The sequence below is a fragment of the Salvelinus fontinalis genome, chromosome 1 (genome assembly GCF_029448725.1).
Source record: "Salvelinus fontinalis isolate EN_2023a chromosome 1, ASM2944872v1, whole genome shotgun sequence".
NCBI classification, from domain to species: Eukaryota; Metazoa; Chordata; class Actinopteri; order Salmoniformes; family Salmonidae; genus Salvelinus; species Salvelinus fontinalis.
Genome location: NC_074665.1, coordinates 49966277 through 49987817, shown reverse-complemented (window position 1 = coordinate 49987817; position 21541 = coordinate 49966277). Strand labels below are relative to the sequence as shown.

General features: G+C 43.0%; 1 long non-coding RNA gene across 1 annotated transcript in view; it reads left to right on the top strand.

The window, feature by feature from the left end:
- The window catches only part of LOC129857102 (uncharacterized), a 54906-nt gene extending 45856 nt beyond the window's left edge, over positions 1-9050 (top strand). Inside the window, exon 2 of the long non-coding RNA XR_008759873.1 lies at positions 7970-9050. This is a non-coding gene — a long non-coding RNA (uncharacterized LOC129857102). The remainder of the gene's footprint in view (positions 1-7969) is intronic.
- The last annotated feature ends 12491 nt before the right edge of the window (positions 9051-21541 follow it).

Below are 21541 nucleotides of genomic sequence, written 5' to 3'. Positions count from 1 at the left end.
ATCTTCACAGCCATTGTGTCACTATGACATGACCATGATAATTAACCATCCAATGTTGCACCTTGGAGTATAGCTTCATCAACGTTCTCAATGGTCACAACCTTGAGGACTTTGAGGTTTAGTTCTTAGAGAATGTTTTAAACCAAATACAATGCTTTTGGATTTAGATGTATTTAAGACAGGGATATTATTAATCACCCATTCTGATACTGACTGCTACTCCTTATTTATACTGAACAAAAACTATAAAGGCACCATGCAACAATTTCAATGATTTCACTGAGTTACAGTTCATATAAGAAATTCAGCCAATTTAAATAAATTCATTAGGCTTTATTCTATGGATTTCACATGAATGGACAGGTGCACAGCCATGGGTGGGCCTGGAAGGGCATTGGTTCACCCATTGGGGGCCATGCTCTCCAACTGGTGGACATTCCTGCCGTCAGCATGCCAATTGCACACTCCCTCAAAACCTAAGACATCAGTGGCATTGCGTTGTGTGACAAAACTACACATTTTAAATTGGCCTTTTATTGTACACAGCACAAGGTGCTCTTGTGTAATGATCATGCTGTTTAATCAGCTTTTTGATATGCCACACCTATCAGGTGGGTTAATTATCTTGGCAAAGGATAAATGCTCACTAACAGGGATGTTAACACATTTCTGCACACAATTTGAGAGTAAATCAGCTTTTTGTGTGTATGCAACATTTATGGGATCTTTTATTTCAGCTCATGCCTATGTATATTTTTTATCAGTATAGAATTTCAGTGAGCTCACTGGTGCTGACATGGAGTAGAGTGTGGAATCATCTGCACACATATGCATTCTAGCTTCCTGTAAGATCAGTTGCAATACTTTTGTAAAAATAGAGAAGAGTAACGGCCCAAGGCGACTGCCTTGGGGGACACCGCATTGTACATATCTGAAGTTAGAGAAGCTTCCATTGAAGAACACTCTCTAGGTTTTATTGGATAAATAACTCTCCAACCATGTGATGACAGGTGATGTATACACAAGTGAGTATTATCAAAACAATTCAATTTATGATAAATAACATCAAAAGCTGCACTGAAATCTAACAATACAGCTGCAACTATCATCTTACAATGGGGTGGCAGGCAGCCTAGTGGTTAGAGCATTGGATTTGTACTACCATTGTCTTTTTTTCAAATTCTTCTTATTGATAAGTTTAGTAACATAATTTCTCAATGTACAGTATGTCAACCAATCAGCTAAGCAGCCTGACTTGTTTGCCACTTTTTTTGTATAATTTATTTGAACCATACCATTTTTTCAGTTAATCATCAATCCAGGGGGCATGTTTGCTTTCCTTGTTATCAAATCAAATCAAATGTATTTATTAACCTGTCTAGGATCAGCGTGGCGCTAGCGGCACACCCCCCCCCCCCCCACTGAAAAACCAGTGCCGCGAAATTCAAAAAAAATATTTTTTTAAAATATTTAACTTTCACACATTAAAGTCCAATACAGCTAATGAAAGACACAGATCTTATGAATCCAGTCAACATTTCCGATTTTTAAAATGTTTTACAGGGAAGACACAATATGTAAAGATGTACATCTATTACCTAAAAACACATTAGCATAATCCACCATCTTTTATTTGTCCACCAACACCAGTAGCCATCACCAATTCGGCTAAACTAAGATATTTATAGCCCCTAACCAACAAAAAAACTCATTAGATGACAGTCTGATAACATATTTATGGTATGGGATAGGTTTTGTTAGAAAAAAGTGCATATTTCAGGTATATGGCATAGTTTACAATTGCACCCACCATCACAAATGGACTAGAATAATTACAATGAGCAACGTGTTTACCTAACTACTAATCATCAAACATTTCGTAAAAATACACAGCATACACGAATCGAAAGACACAGATCCTGTGAATACAGACAATATTTCAGATTTTCTAAGTGTCTTACAGCGAAAACACAATAAATCGTTATATTAGCTTAGCACATAGCAATTAGCAGCCCAGCATTGATTCTAGCCAAAGTGAGCGATAAAAGTCAACATCGCCAAAAGATATTAATTTTTTCACTAACCTTCTCAGAATTCTTCCGATGACACTCCTGTAACATCACATTACAACATGCATATACAGTTTGATCGAAAATGTTTATATTTAGCCACCAAAATCATGGTTAGACAATGTGAAATGTAGACAAGCTGGTAAAGAAAATGTCCTTGCGCAACTTAGACAGTGATCTACTCTTATACATAAATACTCATAAACGTGACTAAAAAATATAGGGTGGACAGGGATTGATAGACAATTTAATTCTTAATACAATTGCGTTATTACATTTTTTAATTTATCCTTACTTTTCAATACAGTTTGCGCCAAGCGAAGCTACGTCAAAAAACATGGCGTCCTAAGCCACTAAAATGTTTCGACAGAAACACGATTTATCATAATAAAAATGTCCTACCTTGAGCTGTTCTTCCATCAGTATCTTGGGCAAAGGATCCTTTCTTGGGAGAAATCGTCTTTTGGTGGAAAGCTGTCCTCTTGCCATGTGGAAATGTCAACTGAGTTCGGGATGAACTGAAAAGCATGCCCAACTTTTCACATCGTTGCAAAAATAAATGTCCCAAAATCGCACTAAACGGATATAAATTGCTATAAAACGCTTTAAATTAACTACCTTATGATGTTTTTAACTCCTATAACGAGTGAAAAGATGACCGGAGAAATATAACAGGCTAAACTAACGCTTGGAACAGGAGAGGGTCGGTGTCTTCCACGCGCGTTACGCAGCAAGAAAAGACTTGCTAGCTAAAGGTTTTTTTCATTTGTAGGGCCTGTGAACGAGCAATCGAGCCCGTTGGAATCGTCATCACGTAAAGGCATCCAGGGGAAGACGTAAGAAGTGTCCGTATAGTCATAGCAACGACAGTGCCCTTTTAAATGACTTCAGAAAAGTGGCCAACATTTCTCAAATCTGACTCCATGTCAGGGAAATTGCTGTAGAATGGGCTCTGTTCCACTTAGAGACAAAATTTCAACTCCTATAGAAACTATAGACTGTTTTCTATCCAATAATAATAATAATATGCATATTGTACGATCAAGGATTTTGTGGGAAGCCGTTTAAAAAATTAGCCACATTAGCATAAATAGTCTAAACAGCGCCCCCATCCCCAACAGGTTAAGCCCTTCTTACATCAGCTGATATCTGAAAGTGCTGTACAGAAACTGTGCCTAAAACCATAAACAGCAAGCAATGCAGGTGTAGAAGCACGGTGGCTAGGAAAAAAACCCTAGGAAGGCCAGAACCTAGTAAGAAACCTAGAGAGCAACCAGGCTATGAGGGGTGGCCAGTGCTCTTCTGGCTGTGCCGGGTGAAGATTATAACAGAACATGGCCAAGATGTTCAAATGTTCATAGATGACCAGCAGGGTCAAATAATAATAATCACAGTGGTTGTCGAAGGTGCAACAGGTCAGCACCTCAGGAGTAAATGGATTTTTGGATTTTCCTAGCCGATCATTCAGAGTAGCTCTACCGCTCCTGCTGTCTCAATAAAGTTGAAAATAGCAGGTCTGGGACAGGTAGCACGTCCGGTGAACAGGTCAAGGGTTCCATAGCCGCAGGCAGAACAGTTGAAACTGGACCAGCAGCACGGCCAGTTGGACTGGGGACAGCAAGGAGTCATCAGGCCAGGTAGTCCTGAGGCATGGTCCTAGGGCTCAGGTCCTCCGAGAGAGAGAGAGAGAAAGAAAGAAAGAAATAAAGAGAGAAAGAGAGAAAGAAAGAGAGAGAGAATTAGAGAGAGCATACTTAAATTCACACAGGACACCGGATAAGACAGGAGAAATACTCCAGATATAACAGACTGACCCTAGCCCCCCGACACATAAACTACTGCAGCACAAATACTGGAGGCTGAGACAGGAGGGGTCGGGAGACACTGTGGCCCCATCCGAAGATACCCCCGGACAGGGCCGAACAGGCAGGATATAACCCCACCCACAGGCCCCAAATCACTAGAGGGATATCTTCAACCACCAACTTACCATGCCACAATGTTATGGTCACTACAGCCAATGGAAGCAGATATCCATGTTGAGCAAAGCTCTGCAGCATTAGTGAAGGTATGATCAATACAGGTGGATGTTGGTTAAGGGATCATCTAGGTCAAATTAGGACATCTAGTTGCTAACCAGTCAATATTGATGTCACGCAGAAAATATACCTCATAATATTTGATATTTGCAACTAGCTGTCCTAATATAACCCAATCCAGATACTGACTGTAAGCACTTGGTGGTCTATAGCAGCACCCCAAAAGAAGAGGCTTTATATGAGGCAGGTGACCTTGCAACCACTTCAACTAAATTCCACATGAAATCCTCTAAGCTTTACAGGAATATGGCTCTGAACATATACGTCAACACCTCCACCATAGGCATTCCTGTATTTTCATGTTAATGTGAAATCCCTACTGCTGTGACAAAGGAATTATCTAACTGAGTTTCATAGATTGCCAGTATATGAATGCTATCCGATGTAAGCAAGTTACTGATTTCATTAACCTTTTTTTACGGCTACATATATTAATATGGACTATTCTTAGCCCTTTCCTTGGTAGCTTATCAGAGATGGATATAATAATGAGAAAAAATAAATATGTGTGTGTGTGTGATGTTGGGCTGAATACTAACCCTGAGGCTTGGCTCTATCATTCCTGAGAGGGAGAGAGGGAGGGTGGACAACGAGCCTATCGTTTTGGATGTTAGCAATATTCCCATGCTCTCTGACAGCTTTCCTCGCTGGGATAAGTTATTTCCGCCTCTGGTGCACAGCTTCAGAGAAGTCCTCATTGAGGAAGATGTTGGTTCCTTTCAAGTTCTTGGCTCTATCCAGAACAGCCATGCTGTTCTTAAACCTCAGGAACTTGACCAGTATCGGTATGGGTCTGTCACCTGGGCTGGTTACATTTTACACAGACCTGTGGGTGTGCTCCACCTCAAACTTTGCATGATCCATCTACAGAAAAATGCACACAGAAATATCATGGCACCATCTTACAAAGGCACCAATATCCACACCTACATTTGCTGGGTAATGTGGGTGTAATGTTGATGTGGGAAAACAGTTTGCCTCGGTGATAGGTGATGGAATCTCATCAATCAGATTAATGATCAGCAGAATTGGTAAATCATTTGGTTGCAGGGCATTGTAGCAGAAAGATATAATCCATTCCCTCCTCCATCACATATCTGCCAGGAAATATGAATAGTTAGTCTGTGTGTATGCGTTCCTATGTGTGTGTGAGAGAGAGAGACGTTGGGCTTTTGAGAAGTTCTCTGCATGAGTCCATTTCCTGTGTCATTATTCTAGAACCTGTCTAATGATGATCCCACTGGAGCACCACTTCACACATGCAGTGAGGACACACACACACACGCACACACAAACTTACACAATGAGTACCTTATACACGAGAGGAGTGTGGCGTATGTACGTGTGTATGTAAATCCCCTCATTAATGGCATTATCTGGAGGAGGTATTGTCTCCGGGCAGTAATGTGTGTACGCAGGGACATGAAGGGGAGAGAGGGCCCACGTATGCATGCTTGAGCGCGATATGGGATAACACACTATGACAGTCCTGCATGTAGAAGAGGAAAAACTGGGCGCAAATGAGAGAGGGAGAGATGGGAGAGGTGGGAGGGAGGGATGGGAGGGAGGGAAGGTTGAAAGATGGAATGTGGTGTGAGAAGGAGGGGGCTGAGAGAAAGATGGGAGTGAGGGGAAGAAGAGGGGGTGTGTATTTGCAGCTTTTTCTAGGCTGAATAAAGAGATGTCTCACTTGAAAAATAGCCAGGTGGGTGAATTTGACTACCTCAGCCATTTGGAACACCCTGAAGAGAGAGAATACACAGAGAGAGGCGGGGCAAAGGAGCATGAGGAGAGCAATGACCTCTGCTGTCATAGTGGAGAGACATAGAAGGTTATAGAGGAGCATAAGGTGGACATAGGGGGCTTAAAAGGTTATGACTATACACCTTCATTTGTTTAGTATCTGTATATTAACCAGGTTGAATACATTGTTCATAACATTGTTTCATGGAACCAAAATATGGGATGGAACCATAAATAAATGAATCTGAAATATCTATTCGAACATGCTGGAATAATGGCATACTTTATCCAGTAGCCATTGTGCCTGACAACGGTCCTCTGTTTGTGTCTCCTCTCCTCTCAGGCTTTACAAGCGTGTAGTCTAAGTTGTGATTTCCTGGACAGAGTGCCTTTAAGACGACGCCAGCTAAAGTGCTTGCCAATGTTTACGAGTCTGTATGGCATCAGCATAGTTTTAACTGTCATTCATACTTACAGTGTAAATATGTAAACCACTGTAGTGGAAGGGATCTTAAATTACTCCGTCATGTGCCTCGGTGACGAAATTAATAAACAGAGGCACAGAAGCGGAACAAGTTTGATAATGCCAGCCTTCTCTCTCCCTCTCTATGTCCCTCTCTTTTCCCTTTCTTCTCAATCTCACTGTCCTCTTTTACATGAATCCTCTCTCCCTCTCCCTCTCTTTCTCTTTTATCCCTCTGTACCCATCTCTTATCTCCCTCTTTCTGTCTGCCTCTCTTTTTTCTCTCTCTCCTCGTCCTCTCTCTCTCTCTCTCTCTCAATATCTCTGCCACTGGTGCTCGACTGGGGCCTAATAAGGCTCAATTACACGGCGCTCTTTCATTCATTAGAGACAGGCCCGGCTCTTTGTGGACCCATAATAAACACTAACACGGAGAAATAGCAGGGCCAGCTTACTTATGAACCCGTTAATAACGACCTGCTTGATGAAAATAGCTTCCTCAGCAGCCTGTCCACTGAACAAACAAACACAATGGGAAGAGCTGGCTAGTTAGCCTCTGTGACTGAGACAAAGCTTAGGAGGAACGACAAGTGCTAGGAATTAGCACATCTTCCTCAACAAGGTAACCCTATATATCTTTGTCTATTTCAATCACCCAGGACCACAGTTTGGTGCCAAATTAAAGCAGAAGATTTCATAAATTTCCCTTAACCTCTAATATTGTTTTGTGTTGGTGCATGCGTGATAGATTGTTTTTGTCATCTTATTAAAAGCGTGAGCGTTTGACTGAAGCGGAAAGCTGCCGGTGAGGTCCTGGGGTGGGTGAACCATGGGTTTCTCTGCCAGCTGTGTGTCTGTGTGTGTGATAGATATGTAGGATTTGAACTTGATCACCCTTTTGCAGCAGAACTTTAGCAGGACGTGTACAAGGTAATGTTATTTGAGGTTCAAAAAGGCTTATTTTCCCTACAAAAATGTCCATTAGTTATAATTCACATAATAATAATGTAATGTTGCTGCAGGATTATTTTCCTGCTGTAGCAAACTGGCTCAAATTAAGATCCTACATCTGTATGACACTGTGAGTGTATAGGCCCAACACTGGCTTATGGTATAATGTGGTATTGGAGAGAAATGTGGTGCTGAAGAGGTGAAGAGGGTACCCACACACTACAAAATACTATTGTGAATAGACAATGTGAATAGACAATAACCCTCATAATGTCACATGCTGTAACTTACACGTACACGTACCCTAAACCAACATACACTACCGCAAAAAAAATCGAAATAATACACACTAGTATAATGTCACAACATCACATCACACAACAGCTCAATCTCCAAACCTAGGCCTGTATAATGTAATGCCATTGGGAATGAGACAGTGAGTCTTACAGTTGTTTTTATGACTCCAAGTGAAATAACAGTATTCCCCCTAAAAGTGAACAGTGTGCTGGCTGTAACTGTGTACATTTACTACAGGGTAAGAAAGACATTATGTAGTGGTCAATCAGTGTGACTGTATTCATTCAAAACCTTTCTCTATCTCCTTTCTCTATCCCCCTTCCTCTCTTTCTCTCTCCGGCTCATAGTATGGTGTTGTAGAGGCGTGCGGCTGCAGAGATTGCCGGGTCGAGCCGAGGTTGTCTGCTGAGATGAAAGATGGCACGGTGACGGCGCACGGGGACGATCGCCCCGCATGACACGCACATGTGGCCGTCCGCTCTCTCATTCGCTCCCGAAATGGTCTCTGGCTCTGCTAATTTACATAATACACTTCTGACACCTTTACTTCGTTCATCAATCACAGTATCTTCTCCTGGTCCGGCTTTGGTACGGCATGTCGCATCTCCATCAGGCACAAAAGATTCATTTCACAGTTTTTTTTCTTTTCTTTTTCTCCATTGCTTTTTTTCTCACCCTACCCTTTTCTTTTCTCTCTTTCATTTCAAAGATACAAAGCTTATGAAATGACAGAAGCCAGATAATGAAAACAACAATGCAAGCAATTTTTACTCCCGCCGTGGTTCACATTCCTGGATTTTCTCTCCTGTTTTATTTTTTTCTTCTATTCTGTACTTCTTTCTTCTTGTTCTCTCTCTCTTTCCTGTCCTCCCTTCCTCCCCTTTATTGTACTTCTACCATCTGTCTGGAGTTCACACTCCTCTCCTCTTCTTTCCTCTGTATCCTCTTCACAATGCCTGGTCCACCTAGCAAATTCCATCTCCATCCCTCGGTACCAGCTGTCATACAAACCAACTGCTCCTCTACATATGCTTACAATCCCTAAACTCAATTTGGTGTCTAGCTCCTCTTTTATACTGCTGTGTCTGCTGTCTAATGTTTGCTATAATAATAGCTTTTCCCCCCCAAAACAGCTCCTTTGAAAACAAAATAATTAACATATTTTCTGTTGATCTGGTTGCAATATATTCCACTTTCATATGACCCAAGAAGCTATTATGATTATAATAGAGGCCATTAAAATAATAAAAAAAACACATGCATCACTACCTCCCCCGCAGTATCTTATTTGTCTGTCAAAGTTGTTCATAAAGCAACACACAAGAATCAGGTTTGATAAAACACTCATGCAGTATTTGTAATTGTATTTTAAATCATGTATGTCTATTAAATCATTGTGTTTGTTTAGAACATGAAAATAACTCAAAATATATTGTTTTGCATTTATTTCCCCGAGCCTCCTTTTGCCATTGAAATGCTCATTCTGATTGTGTGGGCGCTGATACAAGATGTTATATGTTTACATTCGGAAAGGTTACAGTCTTATTCTAAAATAGATTCAATAGTTTTTTTTCATCATCAATCTACACACAATACCCCATAATGACAAGCAAAAACAGGTTTTTAGAAACGTTTGCAAATTTATAAAAAAAAAAAAACTGAGATATCACAGTTATATAAGTATTCAGACCCATTACTCAGTACTTTGTTGAAGCACCTTTGGCAGCGATTACAGCCACAAGTCTTCTTGAGTATGACGCTACAAACTTGGCACACCTGTAGTTGGTGAGTTTCTCCCATTCTTCTCTGCAGATCCTCTCAAGCTCCGTCAGGTTGGATGTGGAGTGTCTTCACACAGCTTTTTTCACGTCTCTCCAGAGATGTTTGATCGGGTTCAAGTCCGGGCTCTGGCTGGGCCACTCAAGGACATTCAGAGACTTGTCCCGAAGCCACTCCTGCATTGTCTTGGCTTTGTACTTTAGGGTTTTTGTCCTGTTGGAAGGTGAACCTTCACCCCAGTGTGAGGTCCTGAGCGCTCTGGAGCAGGTTTTCATCAATGATCTCTCTATACTTCGCTCTGTTCATCTTTCTCTCAATCCTGACTCATCTCCCAGTCCCTGCTGCTGAAAAACATCCCCACAGCATGATGCTGTCACCACCATGTTTCACCGTAGGGATGGTGCCAGGTTAGCTCCATACGTGACACTTGACATTCAGGCCAATGAGTTCATTCTTGGTTTCATCAGACCAGAGAATCTAGTTTCTCATGGTCTGAAAGTTCTTTAGGTGCCTTTTGGCAAACTCTTTTACTGACGAGTGGCTTATGTCTGGCCACTCTGCCATAAAAGCCTGATTGGTGGAGTGCTGCAGAGATGGTTGTCCTTCTGGAAGATTATCCCATCTCCACAGAGGAACTCTAAAGATCTATCAGAGTGACCATCAGGTTCTTGGTCACCTCCATGACCAAGGCCGTTCTCCCTGATTGCTGGGTTTGGCCGGGTGGCCAGCTCTAGGAAGAGTCTTGGTGGTTCCAAACTTCTTCCATTTAAGAATTATAGAGGCCAATGTGTTCTTGGGGACCTTCAACTCTGCAGAAATGTTTGGTCATTCCCCAGATCTGTGCCTCGACACAATCCTTTCTCGGAGGTCTTAGGACAATTCCTTCGACCTCATGGCTTGGTTTTAGCTCTGACATGCACTGTCAACTGTGGGACCGTATATAGACAAGTGTGTGCCTTTCCAAATCATGTTCAATCAATTGACTTTTCCACAGGTGGGCTCCAATCAAGTTGTAGAAACATCTCAAGGATGATCAATAGAAACAGGATGCACCCGAGCTCAATTTCGTGTCTCAAAGCAAAGGGTCTGAATACTTACATAAATAAGACCTTTTGTAAATAATGTTTTAAATATTTTATAAATTTGCTAAAATTTAGAAAAAACTGTTTTTGCTTCATCATTATGGGGTATTGTGTGTAGATTTTTCTTTTGTTATTCCATTTTACAGTCAGGCTGTAACATAACAAAATGTGGAAAAGGGGAAATGGTCTAAATACTTTCCGAATGAACTGTATACAGCCCTGATCAGAGAATAGGATCGTCTATTTTTCCCAGTGGGCCGCATTCCTCGCTGTCAAAATGTGCGAAAGATTGTCCCATATACAGCACTTTTGCAATGTTCTATGAATGGAATGATCTGGGCCAAAAACTCTATCAAACCTGAACAGGCTAATATTCCAGGATTTCTTCTCAAACATCAAAATGTTCACAATTTCAGAGTGTTATTTTGCTCCCATAGTGTGGAAATATGTTTTTTAAGGGAAAAGTTTTTTTTTTACTGCACAGCCCCTTTAAGAACAGCGCAGAATAGGGCTCCTACCTGCACTATATATAGAAAAGTATGTGGACATCCCTTAAAATTAGGGGATTCGGCTATTTTAGCCACACCCGTTGCTGACAGGTGTATAAAACCAAGCGCACAGCCGTGCAATCTCCATAGACAAACATTAACAGTAGAATGGCCTTACTGGAGAGCTCAGTGACTTTCAACGTGGCACCGTTATAGGATGCCACCTTTTCAACAAGTCAGTTCATCAAATTCTGCCCTGCTAGGGCTGCCCCCGTCAATTTGATAGGCTGTTATTGTGAAGTGGAAACATCTAGGAGCAAAAATGCCTCAGCCGCAAAGTGGTAGGCCACACAAGCTCACAGAACGTGACCGGCGAGTGTTGAAGCGCGTAGCGAATAAAAATCGTCTGTCCTCGGTTTCAACACTCACTACAGAGTTCCAAACTGTCTCGGGAAGTAACGTCAGCACAATAACTTTTTGTCAGGAGCATCATGAAATAGGTTTCCATGGCAAAGCAGGCGCATACAAGCCTAAGATCCCCATGCACAATGCCAAGCAATGGCTGGAGTGGTGTAAAGCTCGCCGCCATTGGAGCAGTGGAAACGCATTCTCTGGAGTGATGAATCACGCTTGTCACTCTGGCAGTCAGGTGACAAAAGAACGCTACCTGCCCCAATTCAACTGTACAGTTTGGTGGAGGAGGAATACGGGTCTGGGACAATGCCCACGTGCACAAAGTGAGGTCAATACAGCAATGGTTTGTCGAGATTGGTGTGAAAAAATTTGACTGGCCTGCACAGAGCCTTGACCGCAACCCCATCGAACACCTTTGGGATGAATTGGAATGCCAACTGCGAGACAGGCTTAATCGCCCAACATCAGTGCCCGACCTCACTAATGCTCTTCTGGCTGAATGAAAGCATGTCCCCGCAGCAATGTTCCAACATCTAGTGGAAAGCCTTCCCAGAAGAGTGGAAGCTGTTATATCAGCGAAGGGGGGACCAACTCCATATTGTAATGCCAGTGATTTTGGAATGAGATGTTAGGCGAGCACATACTTTTGGTCATGTAGTGTATTTTCAATTAGTTAGAAATAACTAATGAGTATATAATCTCATGCAACAACAATTACCATGGGAGTTCAAGTGCATGCAATTTTGTGTGTAAACACAATTACCCATGGAGGATGGACTGCTGCATCCTGGGATTGGCCTGCAGGTTAGAGGTGTTTAAGCCAGTTGACAGAGGGAGAGGCAGGGTGGGGAATTACAGTGCACTCCTGGGTGTTCTGCTTGTGCCCCTGCCTGTGCTCATGCCCCTGTCCGTGCCCCTAACCCTCACACACTGAGTAGCACATGTAAACCCAGCCAAAAGTATAATTACCCTCGCATGCCAGTTAGCAGTACGGAAATGGAGTCTGAGCGACTCTTCTGCACCAGATAGCTAACAGCGTTAGCATCAACATCGTCAGAACAGTGACCCCCGGACCTCTTGTCCAACGCACATCTGAGACATCCAGAAGAGGGATTTCATCTCACAATGGTGACACCACAATGCATGCAGGGACAACAAACAAAAACAACTGATAATTGAGCAATCCACACACACACACGCACGCACACACACACACACACACACACACACACACACACACACACACACACACACACACACACACACACACACACACACACACACACACACACACACACACACACACACACACACACACACACACACACACACACACACACACACACACACACACACACACACAGTGAAGTAGACTTGAGGCTATGGAATGTTCCAGATCCTGGAAGTCTCCCAGAAACTTTGACTTCATACCAGTTTGGAGGAACTCTACGAACCAGTGTGTACAACCCCCCCCCCCCTCCTCCTTTACTCTTCTCCTTCCTTCCGTTTCTCCCTCTCCCTGTGGAAAATTTGCACTCTCCTCCCACTGCAGGTGGCAGAAGGAGGGATAGCGGGATGGGGGGGTGGAGGGGCGGAGGAGTGTGGAGTGGTTGATTTATCTGAGGCTGTCAGGCCCTAGGAGGGATGGTGGGGTAGGATGAAGGGGGGTGGGCGCCAGGAGGGAGGTGTCGCCTCCTTGGCCCCTGGGCTGGCATGGAGGCAGCCCTTCTCTCTCATTAGGGGGAGCGGTGCAGCAGTGTGCAGTTCAAAGTGACATTCACACTCTCTTCCCCGCTCACACATGCACACAGATGACAGCCTGCGCCACTTAAAAGGCAGACCCCCCCCCCCTCTCAAGGCTGGGGAAAACATCAATTTATTACATTAGCTTTGGCAGATATCCATATGATACCTATACAGACTCAAACACCTCAGAGCCCACCCCCATACTTACCCCCTCACCACACACACCCAATCCCTGTCTCTTCATCACCTCATCCTGGTGCCCACCCACTACCCCCCCCCCCCCCCCCCCCCCCCTACTGCCACCTCTGCTCACACCAAATTTTTAGTTTCGCTCTATGAGAGGTTTTATTTTACAATTAGTGCAGGAAGGCTGGTAAGGTGCCGGAGATGAAAGCGCCAATCAGAGAAAACTTGCCACGGGAGCAGTTTACGCCCTCATCAACTCCTGACGCACTCATCATGAACACTCAATGATACAGACATCAGGCACATGAAGATATACAGTAACTGTTACCATCTAATACACCAATTTTAGCCAGCCTACATTATAGGCTACCATTCATTCCTCACGGATCAAACACAGAGGCAAGGCTAATTTCAAAGTCAACAGTGCAATAGTTAACTCCAATGTTCTTGATGTGCTCTAGAACTTGCCAATATGATTTCAAAGCTAAGGATATTTCCCTAAAATCCATAAAAACTAATAAGCATGCAACTATGAGAAATAAGCCCAAGAAAATATACATGTCAAAACAGAGGAGCTGTCATATTGTCCTGAGGATGTGCCAGGCTCCCCATCCTAACTATGTGGCCCAGGATTATAATAAGTGTGCTCCTCTATAGAATGCAGATTCATGACTGAAGAGTACTGTAAGAAATGCTCACTAATTAGCTGGTCATAATTAGCTGTTTAAGAGGAGTTGTCTTCATTTGACACAAAATAGGAATGTCATATTCTGTTCTGCTGCCAGTGGTGGTCAAACTAAAGCTGTCAAAAAAACGATTTCAAAAGGGATGCAGGAATAAAGAAGTGTTTATTTCCCTCTGACGCTTTCCCATTCTCTCTATCCCTCGTCCTCTATGTCCCCCATTCTCTCTCTCCCCCTCTCTCTCTCCCTCTCGCTCTCGCTTTGCATCTTTCTCTCCCTCTCTCCTTAACTATTTCTCTGTCTTGCCATCCCTCATCCTCTCCTGCTCACTCTCTCTCTGCATCTCTCCATCTCTCTTTAAAGATAGGCAGGGTGTCAGAAAGGGAGGGGGGGGGGGTGGTGGTGGTGGGTAGTGATATGCAAAACAGGGCCTTCGTACCCAAAGTAGGCCGTGAGATGAGGTGTCAGCATGCTCGGCGCATTGATGTATGAATGCGGAGAATCAAACACGTCAGACGACAGACGAGGGGAAAGGTGAGACAGGCGCGCGGCAAGCAGCTGTACATCCGCGTCAAGGTGCTGCCGTACGAGCCCTCTCCCTCTCTCTTCCTCTCTCCCGTCCTCTCTGCCTTTTCACTCCTTTATTTATTTATTTGTCTATTTTTCCCCCTCACTCTCCTTGCTGCCACTGAAGAGGCCACAGCCTAACAAGGTACACTGGCCACAAAAAATAGAAGGAACACAGCTACTCAGAGGTATTAGCATATCCCCGGAGGAATACCAACTAAATTGATACCGAGTGAACCCCCCCCCCCTATCCCTCCCATCCTTCCTTCTTTCCTCAGACCTCTTCCTAGGTGTCGTGGTGTATTATTCATTAATATGTGTAAATCCCTGTTTTTGTCAATATGGAGGATGGGAGCGACATCGCCAAGCTAGCGTAGCCGTGTGACTTGTGGTCTGGTTCATTGCTTTCATCGTCTCTCAGAGTGATGGAGAGAAAAAAGGAAAAGAGAAAAGAGACAGAAAAACAAACCCTGACAGAAGAGGATACTTTATCGCCATGTCTGTGGTGAGCTGTTGAAGCCAGGAGCAGATTTGTGATAATGAGAAGAGCAGTCAATAAACTTGGACTTATGGCCCAATCTTGGACGTACGGTTTACAAAACTAGATTTCTCCTGGACAGTCTATGAGAGGCTGCAATATCGTCACAACATGCAAGAGACCTTTCGGTTCAAACGTTGAATTTGTGTGTCATTTAATTCCGTTTCTTAGACTATCAATAACATAACACACACTTCATGAACGTATTGCCCTATTTCCTATGATGTGATTGTCTTCACCAATGACATGACAATGATAAATGTGTTGGTTGTGGGTGTATAACTCACTGGACCCTCTCTCTCTCTCTCTCTCAGCTCCAGCTGATGAAATAGAACTGTCCGGAGGCCACAGGGGAGTGAGACTCTTTATTGATGATTAGACCGAGCAGTCAGTTAGAGGTGCGTATAATGCTGCTCTTCTTGATAGCAACACTCAGACATCCACTAGCCTGTATATTACACTAACTGTGTGCTTGACAGCCACACCGACTGCATTTGTCTATCAGGTGGATGCTTCCGCGGTAGCCACAGATAGCCTGCCTTGGCTTACCCAGTGGATGTACTGTTTTGTATGCAGACCACTAGTGACATAGGGGGATGCTAATAATCCAGGATATTATATTAGACACCGGTTAGGTGGCGAACAGCTCCCTAAAGAAAAAAAAACGTTGCACTTTTGTGATTTCCTCGCTGCACGTGCAATTCAGGTTAGCCACGGAGGCAGTGCTACGTTTACACCGAGTTAAGATTTCATTCAGATTTCATTCATGTTTTAACATATCTCCACGTTGGACACACAGGAATAACCCATCAATGAGAAATACGGTTTTAGCTTGTGCATCACACGGATATGGCAGCAGCGCACCATTCATTGCTGTGGTTTTCAATTTCCCACTAGTGTCATACAAATCCATGGAGGTCGTGGGTTGATCCATCAGAAGTCCAGTACCTCCAGAGCGTAGATATTCAGAAAAACGAACACAAACCAACCACAGCTATGTGTAATACATGGTAGATTTCAGGCTAGGACAGTAATCAAAAGCTTAAACAGATGATGTCCATAAAGGTACGGAAGCACTCGATAACATCACCATTGTATTCCACCACCATTGTATTCCACCACCACCATTGTATTCGACCATTGTCTATCATTGATGTCAAAATAGATATACAGTACATTTGGAAATACACAATGCACAATCATGTGAAACGGACAGAGTGTTAGCGTCCATGTTCAGATTCATGTTAAGCTGTCAGACAGTGGTTCCTGATGTGATCTTTTGTCACAGCAGCTGATGCAATAGTGATATCTGCATGCAACCCTCTACCCTCCCCAGTCCCTCATCCCCTTAGTGGTGCTGGATAACTGATGCTACCGTTAGGTTCCTGTAGTGCTCCGTATGCTTGGTCTACCGCATTGTCATATAGTTATACAGAGAAGCTATGTGTATATGCAAAGAGAGGAAGGTGGGGCCTCAGGAGGAGTAAAAGTAGACAGATGGAAAGATGGACAGTTGGATAAAGAGGTCATGTGATAGAAAGACTGGGAAAGGCTCCTTAACAGCTTCTACCCCCAAGCCATAAGACTGCTGAACAATTAATCAAATGGCCACCGGACTATTTACATTGACCCCCCCTCTCCATTTGTTTTGTACACTGCAGCTACTCGCTGTTTATTATCTCTGCACAGTCACCTAATCCCTACCTACATGTACAAATTAACTTGACTAACCTGTACCCCCACACATTGACTCAGCACAAGTACCCCCTGTATATAGCCTCGTTATTATTATTGTATTGTGTAACTTTTTCTATTTTTTTTTACTTTAGTGTATTTGGTAAATATTTTCTTAACTGTTCTTGAACTGCACTGTTGATTTAAGGGCTTGTAAGTAAGCATTTCACGGTAAGGCCTACACTTGTTGTATTCGGCGCATGTGACAAAAAAAGTTTGATTTGATTTGACATAGAAAGCACAAAAGACAGAAATGCAGGTAAACAGTGTATTCGGAAAGTATTCAGACCCCTTCCTTTTTCCCACATTTTTTTTAAACGTTACAGCCCTATTCTAAAATTGATTAAATCATTTTTTTTCATTAATCTATACACAATACCCCAAAACGACAAAGTGAAATCAGTTTTTTTGACATTTTTGACATTTATTAAAATAAAAAAACAGATATGAGACTTGAAATTGAGTTCAGGTGCCTCCTGTTTCCATTGATCATCATTGAGTTGTTTCTGCAAATTGATTGGAGTCCACCTGCGGCAAATTGAATTGATTGGACATGACTTGTAAAGGCACACACCTGTCTATATAAGGCCCCACAGTGGACAGTGCATGTCAGAGCAAAAACCAAGCCATGAGGTCGAAGGAATTGTCCGTAGAGCTCCGAGACAGGATTGTGTCGATGCACAGATCTGAGGAAGGGTAGAACAAAAATGTCTGCAGCATTGAAAGTCACCAAGAACGCAATAGACTCCATCATTATTAAATGGAAGAAGTTTGGAGCCACCAAGACTCTTTCTAGAGCTGGCCACCCGGCCAAACTGAGAAATCGAGGAGAAGGGCATTGGTCAGGGAGGTGACCAAGAATGCAATGGTCACTCTGACAGAGCTCCGGAGCTCCTCTGTGGAGATGGGAGAACCTTCCAGAAGGACAACCATCTCTGCAGCACTCCACAAATCAGGCCTTTATTGAAGAGTGGCCAGACATAAGCCACTCCTTAGCAAAAGGCCTGTGACAGCCCGCTTGGAGCTTGCCAAAAGGCACCTAAAGACTCTTAGACCATGAGAAACAAGATACTGTAGTCTGATGACACTAAGATTTTACACTTTGGCCTGAATGCCAAGCGTCACTTCACTTCACAGCATCATGCTGTGGGGATGTTTTCCAGCAGCAGGGACTGCTAGACTAGTCAGGATTGAGGGAAAGATGAACGCAGCAAAGTACAGAGATATCCTTGATGAAAACCTGCTCCAGAGCGCTCAGGACCTCAGACTGGGCTGAAGGTTCACCTTCCAACAGGACAATGACCCTAAGCACACAGCCAAGACAATGCAGGAGTGGCGTCAGGACAAGCCTCTAAATGTCTTGAGTGGCCCAGTCAGTGCCCGGACTTGAACCCGATCGAACATCTCTGGAGAGACCTGAAAAGCATGTGCAGCGATGCTCCCCATCAACCTGACAGAGCTTGAGAAAATCTGCAGAGAAGAATGGGAGAAACTCCCCAAATACAGGTGTGCCACACTTGTAGTGTCATACCCAAGAAGACTTGAGGCTGTATACAGAGTAAAGGGCCTGAATACTTATATAAATTTGATATTTATTTATACATTTTTTGCAAATAAATCTAAAAACCTGTTTTTGCTTTGTCATTATGGTGTATTGTGTGTAGATTGACGAGGGGGAAAAACGATTGAATCAATTTAAGAATAAGGATGTAATGCAAAAAAAATTGGAAAAAGTTAATGGGTCTGAATACTTCCAGAATGCACTGAATTTAGACCACTATCTTTCTCCCTTTCCTTCGCTCTTGCTAACGCTCTGATTATATTTAACTCTCTCTAATTATCCCACACCCCTCCCCTCAATATCTCTCTGTTTTCCTGTGTGAGGTGAGTAGCCATCCACAGCTCATTCCAGAGTGAGGCATCTTCAGTGTTCATAGAGGAACTCTAAGAACTGCTGAGGTAGAGAGAGGGTGGTTGTCATGGTATTATATTCTATGGAGCATAGGACATGTAAACAATAACGTTGGCCAGCCGACACGCTAGCTGACACACTGGGCCTAAAGCCACCTGGATGAGACTCCATGCTGTATGCTTAAGGTGTTCGGATATTGCTAGTGAAAGGTTTTAGCAGGCAGGATTTCTCTTTATTATCTTTGGTAAGAGATCATTTTGAAATGTGATTGAATTATTCCTAAAAGCCGTGCGTCCTGGTGAGTTTGAGCCTGGACGAGCACGACATTTGGTCTATGCATCCCTGGCCACAGGCCTTTAAAAGTTTTGTAAGGGGAGTTGTAAAGTGTATTGTAGTGTAGTTAAAAAAAAAATCTGGGTTGAGATTCAAAAGTCCAACAGCATGTCTACAGTGCATTCAGAAAGTATTCAGAACCCTTCCCTTTTTCCACATTTTGTTACGTTTCAGCCTCATTCTAAAATGTATTAATAGTTTTTTCCCCTCATCAGTATACCCACATAATGACAAAGTGAAAACAGGTTCAGCGAAATGTTTGCAAATTTATAAAAAATAATAAACAGAAATAACTTATTTACATAACTATTCAGACCCTTTGGTATGAGACTCGAAATTGCGCTCAGCTGCATCCTGTTTCCATTGATCATCCTTTGTGTTTCTACAAATTGATTGGGCTGAAGGTTCACCTTCCAACAGGACAACGACTCTAAGCACACAGCCAAGACAAAGCAGGAGTGGCTTTGGGACAAGTCTCTGAATGTCCTTGAGTGGCCCAGCCAGAGCCCAGACTTGGACCCGATTGAACATCTCTGGAGAGACCTGAAAATAGCTGTGCAATGATGCTCCCCATTCAACCTGACAGAGCTTGAGAGGATCTGCAGAGAAGAATGGGAGAAACTCCCCAAATACATGTATGCCAAGGTTGTAGCTTCCAAACATTTCTAAAAACCTGTTTTGCTTTGTCATTATGGGGTATTTTGTGTAGATTGGTGAGGGGGAAAAAAGATTTATTCCATTTTGGAATAAAGCAGTAATGTAACAAAATGTGAAAAAAGTTAAGGGGTCTGAATACTTTCCGTATGCACTGTATACCTTGACCTTTTTTGTTATTACTCAGTAAGTGATTCCAAAACAAGCATTTCTTTCCCCCTTTCTCAGTATTATAATATTTTCTCAAGTAGGCCTACAAGTAGTAGGCCTACTTGCGGAACATATTATAATACTGAGAAAGGGGGAAAGAAATGCTTGTTTTGGAATCACTTACTGAGTCACCACCGAAGCCATGTCTGGTCGAAGTTCTACTTTTTGACATTTTTAACAACAGGATACAAAAAACCTTACTGCATATCATGTTCAATGGGTTCCTGGCGGCGTAACATACCAGTGTTTACACATACAGTGCTGAACAATATTCCTTCATTAGCAGCAGGTATAACACAGCTGTAGGCCTTGTAAAGTAGGGTGCTGTTTTATGGGTGTGTGTGAGGCAGTTTTATGAGTGGCTGTGGAGCAGTGGGAGTGAGTGGAGAGTGCTTTCTCCTCTCCAGGCCACTCTCATTACCTGGCGGCTGGCGGACTCAGGAGTATAGCTTAATAAAAGTTAATCATTAGAAACTTGTTCATTAATTACAGTTCTGCTGGCTGCCTAGCGTCACTACTCTCCATAGCTGTCTCCCCCCACCAGCCTGCCAGCTTCCTCTTCCCTGTCCCTCCATCTCTTTCTCCTCCTCTCTTTCCCTCTCTACATGTCTCTTTCTCTCTTCCTCCATCCCACCATTCTCGATCATCTCTTTTCCTACTCTCAATACCACTTTTTTATTTCTCTCTACCTCTCTCCCAGTTACACACAATGGAAATGTATTTGTTCCCCATAGAGCTGAGGTAGTGCAATGAAGTCTATGGGAGTCCAAGGTAGTCTGGTGCAGTCCACACAGTTCCAATGAGGTCCAGTGAGGCCATTCTTGGTTAGGCCAGGTTAGTCCCGAAGTTTGTGAGACTCTCCTCTGGCCATGGCATGGATTCTCCTGTAGACACCCCAGACAGACAGAAAAACATATCTTGAGCCAAAACCACTGGAGTTTGGATCTGGAATGGAAGGATTAGCTTCAGAGATTTTCTCACTTTGAGGTCAGCGAATTTAACAACGCTTGTCATTCAAGTGCACAAAGATATGCAGAGGTTGACCAAGTTATGCTGATGTTTCCAAGCACCATTGCAGCATGTCTTCTCTCTCCCCTAAATCAAACAAACTATAGTCATCAAGACTGTCAGAAACAAGAAAAAGTGTTGAAGCAAGCCAGGGACTCCTCATATATCTACCGACTTTGTTTGAATATCTGTCAGTACCGTAATTTGTAAATGCTTAAACTTGTTGGTTCATTTTTCCCTGTTTTGTGTTACAACCACATACTAATCCATTTTTGAGACACATAATATTTCCACGGAAAAAAAAACACATGCAAAGACCAGATTTTTTCGGTGAGTAAAAGGCATGTATGTTGCCCACCGTATGAATGTGAAACGTTTGTTGTTCATCAACGTACACTACAAAACAACAGTACACTATGTAAAACAGCAAGGTGGACACAGCGGCTGAAAATCCCCAAAGCTCATTTTCAAATCACACTGTATGACCCTTCCCCTACAAAAACAGTCATTTCCATAAAGTGCTACCCTGGGGATCGAGCAATAATAAACAGTTATTAGTAAATGCATTACAGCAGCACGTCCCTT